This window comes from Pteropus alecto, unplaced genomic scaffold (genome assembly GCF_000325575.1).
Source record: "Pteropus alecto unplaced genomic scaffold, ASM32557v1 scaffold220, whole genome shotgun sequence".
Lineage (NCBI taxonomy): Eukaryota > Metazoa > Chordata > Mammalia > Chiroptera > Pteropodidae > Pteropus > Pteropus alecto.
The window spans coordinates 1,052,259-1,061,844 of NW_006430043.1; positions in this window are offsets into that span (position 1 = coordinate 1,052,259).

The following is a 9,586-nucleotide window of genomic DNA, read 5'->3' on the forward strand; positions in this document are numbered from 1 at the left end:
GTTTCACCTGGTTCTTTTCACTTTTTAAAAATGTGGCTACTCGAACATTTTAAATTACATATGTGACTCATATTAAATTTCTACTGCACAGCACTAGCCTAAGCCCTGTCACTGAGTAGGATGTCCCCACAGCCTGGACATCCCTAGACTCATCTGACTTTCAATATCCCTTCTAGCAGGAAGATAAATTCCATAACTACATTCTAGATACACATCTATGCCCCATGCTCCCAATGCCATAACCTATGGCAAGAGATTCCAGTGCTTAATACCCATCTCCAGTTTCCCTTTTACTGGTCTCTTGTATTTTTTCTTTCTCTGAATCTGTTGTTAATCAAGCAAAAGCAAAAATGTCCTGTCCTAACTCTCATGAAAATAGATTTTTTTCCCACCTTGGAGTCCAGAATCTCTCTCTCAACCCTAAATTTAGAAGCCATGTCTTTTCCCTGTTTTCTCCATTCTTCAACTCCTTTTTTGCCTTTCTGAAACTATGGAAATCTCCCAAATTAGGAGAAACACGGTGTTGTGGCAATCACACAGGCTTTTGTCTCTAGACTTAATTTGTCATTCTTCCTAACCATGTGACCTGGAGCAAAACACCTCATACCACTAAGCCCTCATCTGAAAAATGTGGATAACTCCTACCTGGAAAAGTTATTGTGATAAGTATATGAGCTCAGATGTATTAAATGCCTTGTTAAGAGTCTGACACACAATAAGTACTTTGCAATTTAGGGGTTCCCACTTTGTGTCTTACTCCTGCATATTTTGAGAACTAAGAAAAGAAACAGCAAATGCAATTCATATATATGGACTGACAGAACATTAAAACCAAAGGGCGCTTAGAGATATATTTCCAGCTTCTCATTCAGTGCAGAAATTCCCTGGACTACATCCCTCATTGGTAGTCATCCAACGTCTGCTTAAACATCTCCAGGGGCCGTTCATTGGCTCACTCAATAAACAAGAACAAGGCACTGTGGGAACCACAAAGAAGGGCAGACTCAGATCTTGCCGTTAAGGAGCTGATGTATTAGCAAAAAGGATATATTGAGAAATAACTATAATATAAGGTAAATGTGGTATGTGCCAATTGAGGTGCCATGACAGAGAGCTAATAACTTTACAAGTGAATCCATGTTCAACAAAGAATAGTTCTAATATTAAAATCCCTCCCAAATCTCAGACTTCAATTTTCCCATTCAATTAATAGAAAATGGAACAAGATCCTTCCACACTATGCCATGCGTCATCCTTAAGGAGGTCATTTCTGTAATAATCTTAAAATTCCAGGAGGGTATGGATATGGAAAGGCTAGAATGGATGAATGGAAGCACAGGTGTGGGGAGAACTGAATTAGCTTCAAGATTCTCCAGCCTTTCTTGTATTATGAAATTTCTGGGAGTCCCTTAGATGTATGCCCCACCTCTTGTGTACTACCAGCAATTCCTGCCCTCTTGGAAAGCTCTGCACAACTCAGGACTTATCCAAATGTTTTCTGTCTGTGCTTTTCTCTCCCTTTTCTCCCCATCCCTATCACATTTTCTTCATCTTTTATCAGCATCTCTATAATTTTCTTTGTGTCCATCTCGGCTTCAGGCTGCCCCTCTCATCATTTAGAGTTTTGGTATGTTATTCTTGAGGTCTTTCTGCCTCTATCTTTGTCTCCATCTCTTTTATTCTTTCATCATTTTCCATTTCTTGGTCTGTTTCCATTTTTCTGTCTCTGGCCTTGCTTTCTCCCCAGCTGCCGCAAAGCCATAAACCCAGCCAGCCCTGCAGCAGGCAGCCGCCAATCACTGAGCTCCAGAAGTTGAGGGGAGGGGGCTGCAGAGAGATGAGAGCATGAAAAAGCTGGGGAGCTGTTGCTACAGCAGGGGATGGGGGAGGCAGAAAAGAGCAGAGAGATGCCACTCCCAGAAGGCAGCCACAGCTGCCTCCACAGCTCTTGTCTGGACCACTTCCCTGCAGGGAGCAGACACCTGGTCTTCCTGTTATGAGGAATGATACCTGGGTCCCTCCCATATACTCCCCAAACCATGGTTTCTCATTCAAAACCACTGGCCACAGATCACTCCATGAGAGATTTGCCTCCTCCTTCACTTCTAGGCCTCCCAAGATGAGAGCACTAAAGGACCCCAAGGGGTGTAAGGATGTGTAGGACAAATGCTTACATGAACATTGGGATATTAGGATGGTCAGGACAGGGCAGAGTGAAGGATGCTGAGAAGCAATGGGTGTTAGGGAGGCACTGAGAGGAGTGAGAATCCTAATAAGCCAAGAGTGAACCAGAAGGTTGGCTACTCCAGGCTTACCAGCTCCCTAGCCATTCCAATAGCAAGACTGACATCCAGTATCTAGGTTGGGATTGGGCAGTTTAGGGTGCTGCAAAATGGGCAACTACTCAGCTCATTATCAGAAACCTACAGGGTCTGAGTTTTGGGGGTGGGGGCTAGAAGGGAAAGCAGGGAAGGGGAGGGATTAGCGAGAGATTTTAGGAGGAGAGCAGAGAAGGAGGAACATTTCCGTCCTGTAGGGCAGAAGGAGACAGGCCCCGCAAATGGTAATTCCTGGTGTGCCGGCGACCCCTGCTGGCTGCACATACCACTGCCTGGGAGAAGAGAAGATACAGCCAGCCTGTGTGAGTCCTGGTGTGGACTGAATGTGACAATGCATTATGTGAGTGTATCACTGTACAACAGTGTAGCGCTGCCTGTGATTGTATGTGGGCACCCCTGGGTGAGGGCAGTAATGTGACCCAGCACAAAAGCCACAAAGTTTAGTATCTGAACTTCTGGTTCCCCTGAGGGGAGTGTAAATATCTGGGAAAGGTGAGGTCTTTGAGCCCAGCATATTTCACCAGTGTCATGTCAGTAGTATAGATTCACTCGGTGAGGGACTCCTGGCATCAAAGTAAAATGAACTCGTCTGAGTTTAGGGGAAAAAGTGGGGGCTTTAGAATCAGACATCCCTAGGTTAAAATCCTTATCACCTGGTTACTAGCTGTATGACTTCAGGCAAGTTATTTAACTTCTTTGAGCCCAATTTCCTCACCTGTAAGGGCATAATAATACCTATCTCACAGGGTTATTGTGAGTGTTTAGCATAGTGTCCAGCAATAGTAAGCATTTAATAGATGTTAATTTTCTGCTTCCCTCTTCCTTTATTTACTCCCACCCTCAAGGTCGGGCAGGGATTTCAAAAGGCAAATAAATGGAGGATGATGTTAACAATGATGATGGTAGTAGTTTATATTTACATCACTCACGCAAATCATTTTAAACATATTTTTAATACATGGCTTTTTTCCTTTTTATTAGCCAAGCACATCATGATCATGTTTTATTGGGATAGAAATATCCTGGTGTTATGGCAGGTATCTAGAATGATGGCCTTATGAAGTGATAACAAGGCATGACAAATCTTTCTTTATTGTGATACATTTTCATTACTCAGGTTAATCAGGAATTACCCATTAGAACAAGGGCTTAAGATAAGTACATGACAGTCATCTGTGGAGATCAGAATCTCCTGATTTTCCAATGAGTATCTAATTGTTATTGCTGTTGTGGGGGGACGATTAATGCTTTGATTGATCTGGTCTTAAAACATTAGAATAATTCAAGGCAATATGATGGTATTTAGAAATAGTATATTCTGAAATTTCAAAGAAGACAGATTTCAATTACTGAAGGATAGTCTAACCCCTATATATGTCCAGAGACAGGGACAAACTACTTATAAAGTAAAGAGCTGCATTTCAACAGAAGTATTGAAGCAGTAGCTGGCTGACTCCCTGACAGGCTTACTGTGAAAGAAATTTGGCCTGCCAAGGGAGATCAGATAAGAGGCCCTCTGAGGTCCCTCCACAGATACACTCTAGTGCATAATGAATACTTAGCTCGGTAGAAGTGTTGTTCCAAATGGCATTACTGCCATAACCCTAGTCATTGTATGTCACAATGGGGTGGGGGTAGAGGGTAGATATTAATAACAACTGTGTATTTTTTCTTCTCCGAGATTTTGTTCCCAAGAAAAGGTAAAATTCCAGAATCTTTCCCTCTCTAATCATTCCCACATTCCTCTTGATTTCTTCTGCAATTCTTTTCCTTTTCTTGGCTTCATAGAATTCATCTTCGAGTATCTCAAAGAAAATCTTAAAGGAAGGGCTTTTTTCATTCTTTAATTTTCTGCATTTAAGAGGTGGTCTGGAAATGGGTTGGGGCAGAGGAGGGAAAAAACATTTGTGGAGGTTATGTTTAGTGCAGATGTAATTTTTGCATTCTGTTAAGAGAAGTATGTATCTGCTTTCATGCAGGTAAATGTGCATGTATATGTTGTTTTAATAAATATGTATGCATGTATTGTTTTAATTGTTATATAAATGTAAATGTAATGGGTCTGTAGGAATTCTCTGTTGTTCATGCCTTTCTGAGGGATTTTGCTATCTAGCTGTCCATGGGGAAACTCTTCTGAGGATTTCAGTGCCTTCCATGTGTACACAGACTAGCCAGGAGTTATTCTTCTAGCTTCAGGATCTTTGTACATGATCCTAGTTTTGCTTTCCCCATCCTGGGCACAAAGGTGTTGTCACATCAGGATTCATCTACCTCTTTGCCTTCCAGTGTGTGCATCATTGTATTTCCCATCTCTGTCACAATGCATGCAGATCTCTGTGCCCAACCTGCCCCACATGAAGCCATGTGTGTCCCACAGCTCTTCCTCTTACCTCTGTAAAGAGTCCTTGGCACCCTCCCCCCCAGCCACCCCCACTCCCCACTTTCCATGCCAAGAGAGATCTAATTACACAGAAATTAGTACAGAGAAGGATCGTTTGCTTTTATGGCATCAGCGCCAGGGCAGCTGTAAATCTGGGGCCGCTGCTGCAGCTGCCTCTGGGCACTGTGCAGGCTGTAGGGGGACTTTAACTCCACACCCCCACTTTGCTTCATGTCTGCCCAGCTGCCTGGGCCTCTACCCCTCCTTAGGATTGGAGAGCCCTATTAGGTATCCATTTCAATAGAGGGGTGGGGGAAGGCCTGGGAGGGCATGGTCAATCAAAAGATGACACACAATAGGTGCTCAATAAATATTCCCTGAATAATTAGAGAAGGGTTAATCCCAGTAATGCTAACTACTACTCTACTAACCAGACCAGTAGCCGAGGGATGAATATTGCTAGTAAGCACTTACTAGACAGTCTCCACGTTCTTGTGAATCTCAATGAAATACATGAGGCAATCAGTCATCCTGCCTTCCATTTTAGAGACCCTGAACTCCTTCTCAGGCAGCATCAGGTAATGAAGACAGCCCAGGGTTCAGATCTTGATTCTTCTGTTTACTAGCTAAGTGACCTTGGTACCCCACACACCCTCATCTGTGAAATGGAGCTCATGAAGCCTAGCTTTCAGGTTGCTGTGAGACATCAATGAGAAAGCATTGGACCAAAAGGAAAGTGATCCACTAACTGTTGTTATTATCACTGTTAATGTCTTGCTAGCTAACTCTTCCATTTTCCCATTACCCCTTAACTAGCCTTAATTATCCCAACTAACACCCATTCAGGTGCCACTATACAATTTGGGGCAATAGGTAGGCAGGCAGTTTATGCCCAACCTAGAATGAATGTTTATGCTAAGAATCTCATCAGAAGCCAGGGGTGAAGACAGATGATTCCAATAATCCTTGGACACCTGCGGACAGTTTTACCCATAGCCAACTTTCTCCAAGTGCCTATCTAGGCAGTGATTATTTTGATCTCCATTATTTTCATGGAGTGTGTGAATTTGTTCTTTGGGGTGCTAAAGAGTCTTGTTGTATATGATTGGGTAGAAAGTATCAAGGACTTAGGAAATTAGGAGGGAGCAGGAGTTGGGGAACTGAAGTGGGGAGACGGGAGGCTTAAACCCATCTCAGAGCAAGGTCAAGGGTCCTTTAGGGAGTAGCAGAGACAGAAGCCAAAAGTCCAAGTTTCCAACTTCCTGCCAACAGTCTCCAAAACCAGGGACTAGGAGCCTCCTCTCTCTTGTCCTTTCCTACTCTGAAGTCTCCAGCCCAGGGCACTCATCAAGAAATTCCAGATTTTATGTTTATGTGGACAACCATGGAGAGCTCTAAGTGGTATGTAGGCCAAGAAGGAAAGAACCAAAGAAAGGAAGGGGTACTCCCCCTTCCCCAACCTCAGTCTTCCCAGATCTCTAAGCACCGTTTGTGCAAGAACCCCTGCTCCCACCATTCAGGGGCAGGAGGAGCCAGCAAAAGAAAGCTAAAACACAACTGTGTCCGGCTTCTCACCCCCTGATCTGCGTCCCAGGGAGGGTGAGGATTTGGCGTGAAGGGCAGAGCGACTGGGGGATTTCTGGCCCCCGCCTCCCCCCACCCCTAACCCAACTCAGGCTGCAGTCTCTCCTCGTTGTAGCAGAGCGAGAGCAAAGGGACGGGCAGTAAAGATGAGTGATGGCGCGGAGACAAGCAGAAATACACCATCATGAAAATGCTAATGACTCCTTGCTCTCTTTCTTTATGGTTGGAGTAATACAGACTTCAATCATAAAAACAATCTCCCAACATTTTAATGGGCTCCATCATGCCCGCACTTGTCGGTATATTTGAAGAATAAATCACCCTCCCCGCTCGGAATGAATTCGCTGTCAAACTCGGCTCCCTCGGAGAAAATGGATGGGGAGCGAGCATGGAGGGGTTTTATTGGGGGGGGGGGGTTCTCCCCCTATAACTCCCTCCTAAATCGGGCTTTAGATTGTTGTGCGAGACGCTGGCATCCTAAGTGGGAGGAGGGGGGAATTGGAGAGGAGGTGAGCCTAGGGAGGGTTTGGGGATACAAGCGGCAGGGACTGAGGGACTCTACCCGCCCCTTGGATGGATGTGGAAGAGAGAAAGGAGCAGGAACTGTGGCGGCATCGGACAGAAGGGGCAAAATCTTGACACTGAACCGAGAATGTAAGGAAGATGCAAAAAGCATATAAGTACGCATTATTTCTGCGTTATTTGGTCGAATTTCTTTCAGACTAGGCCTGGCAAAGGCGCCAGGGAGAAGGGGAAAGTTCGAGAGATCTCTTTGGGGGAAGAGGAGGAAGAGAGGGCAAAAAACAAGCCCAGAAGTTCTCTCTCTGAGCTGGCAGGTTTCGACGAAATAAGCCACAGGTCCACACGGCTAAGAACCCGCTGACAGTCCCGTGTAATTCTCATTTCCATACAGGTGGCCTTCAGCCAATGAAAACTTGCGATGCGCATACTGTGAGCAGCCAATCCCAGTTAAGGGTGAGCCTAGCTGCCGGGCCTAATTGCATCTTGATTGGTTGTGATGTTGCTAGGCAGAAGTGGGCCCGGAGATTGATGCGGGCAAGATTGAAGAGACAGGTGGATATGAAAATATCTGGAAACCTAGGTTCCTGGATTGACATTTTTCTTCTCGAGCTCCTTTATTCTTAAGGGATTCATGTAGTCAGGGGAATGACTCTCTCTTTTCTTCTCCGCTTGAGTGGGATAGAGCCAAATAGTTACAACTTTTCCCCCAAACACCTTCAGAGAAATCTGGCTACTTCGAGGGTCTTCTAATCCGAAAAATCCTTGGTGGGTGGGGAGCAGGCGTATTTCAATCTCATGCTTGGTCTTCATACTAAGGAAGTTCTTTCTGAGGACTATCTTCAAGCCTTCCGGCTGTGGCCGAAGGCCAATTTTCTCTAAAATGCTCAAGAAATGGAGAAATCTTGCTTCACCTTCTTCCTTTAGACAGCCAGACTCAGAGTAACAGATTTCCCTACCTCCTGGCCACTTCGCCACGACCCAAGGGTGTCCCGCAGACCCTGGGAGGGTCTAGGGGGCCATAATCTTCTCCCAAAGGGCAGTGATGTGGCATTCCCAAACTCGCTGCTCCCGCACCTTCTTTTACATATCATTTGCATAGTCCTCGTTCACCTGCCCACCCCCCGAGCAGACTCACTCACCTCTCCTCAGCCCCCGCCCTTCTCCCCGCCACCCCACCTATGCAGCTCCTGTCCCTCACACCCTACCCCTCTCACAAGCCGGCTCGCCCCCACCCCGGCGCATCACCCTCCCGCAGCCTCCGCTGCTGGAGACAGGGCGTGGAATCCTCCTGCGGCTCCTGAGTCACAGCCTGCAGGGAGGCGGGAGGAGGACGGTGGGGATAGAGACCGGGGGCTGCTGCCCAGAGCTACGAACCCGCTGTTCTAAACTAGACGGTCTGCGAACAATATGCCACCATTTAAATCTTGACGCGCTCCAGCCGCCGATTGTGATGTTAATTCTGGGATGATTTAGTGGGGCGGGACGGAGGAGGGGGCTTGCCGCCTCTCTGTCAAAGCGCTGTCCCGGGGCTTAATATTTGTAATTGAAGCTGATGAGGACTCTGTCTCTGTTTCCACTGATTAAAAAAAAAAAGGCAGGGAGGGAAAAAGACCAACTAAATTATGAGGCCGAGAGAAAAACATGATTAATCAAAGGTTTGGACTGTTGCCGTGTTCGAGGCCCAGTAAATCTCGCCAGGCCGAGGCTTGGAGAGGCCTGAGGATAAATCTGAGCCGTCCAGTGTTTGCCGCCCCTTCTGTTTGCCTCTTGGTTAGCACGTCAATTAATTCGATAATTGGATTTGAAGGGATGTCAGGAAACTACCTAGAGGGAGCTGGGAGGAGTGGGTAGAGCAAAGGGTTCGGGGATAGTGAAGGAGGAGGTGAGAGCCGGAGGGATCAGGTGGTGGAGGAATCCAGAGAGCCGTGCGGGTCCCATTAGCACCTCACCCAGCTGCTTAGCCTTCGCTAGCGGCTGGCGAGGAGGAGACCCGGGAGTAGGCTGGTTTACCTCAGCTACCATTCCCAGCCTGACTCTCTACACACGGCTCCCTCCAAGCTTTCCAAAATTTTCCATAAAGTCTGCTCTTATGCTGTAGCCTCCTTTCTCAGTTCTGTCCTCCATTTGAAGCTGCTGGGTGTCCCTGCCTGAATTCATTTGCAATTGCTTGTATGCTGGTTTGTGAACAAAGATTAAACGTTCCCTGGTCACCTCCTCTGGTTCACCCCATCTGACCCACACGCACCCCCGCCAAGATTCCCAGAAAGGCAGGGACCAAGATTTTTTGAATTCCTACCCCCAGTGATCAGAACAGGATCTTGCACCCCGCCACCCTGCCCCACCTCCTCTACCACACACACATTTAAAATTCTAATCTACAGTTAAAGCTAACTTCTGCTTAAGGAAAATACCGTTACAAACATTTCATACACATGAAGACTGACCCAAAACCGCAGATCACCAGGCCCTCAGCTGCAACCTGACTTTGAAGCAGATGCTTCAGAAATTCAGCCCTTCAGTAACCGCAGGTGGATCCCCCAAAAAGGTAGACTCATCTCCTAAAAGGAAAATAATGTGTTTTTAGTTTTCTCCTTTTTTCCTTTTTGTTTTTGTTTGTTTGTTTGTTTTAGTTTTTCGATAGTGATATTGATCTGATATTTGGGAGCATGGTAAGGTCAGAGGAGAGATGAAATTTACCTGCCACTGTATGAGAGAGAGAGAGAGAGAGAGAGAGAGAGAGAGAGAGAGAGAGATTTTTCTT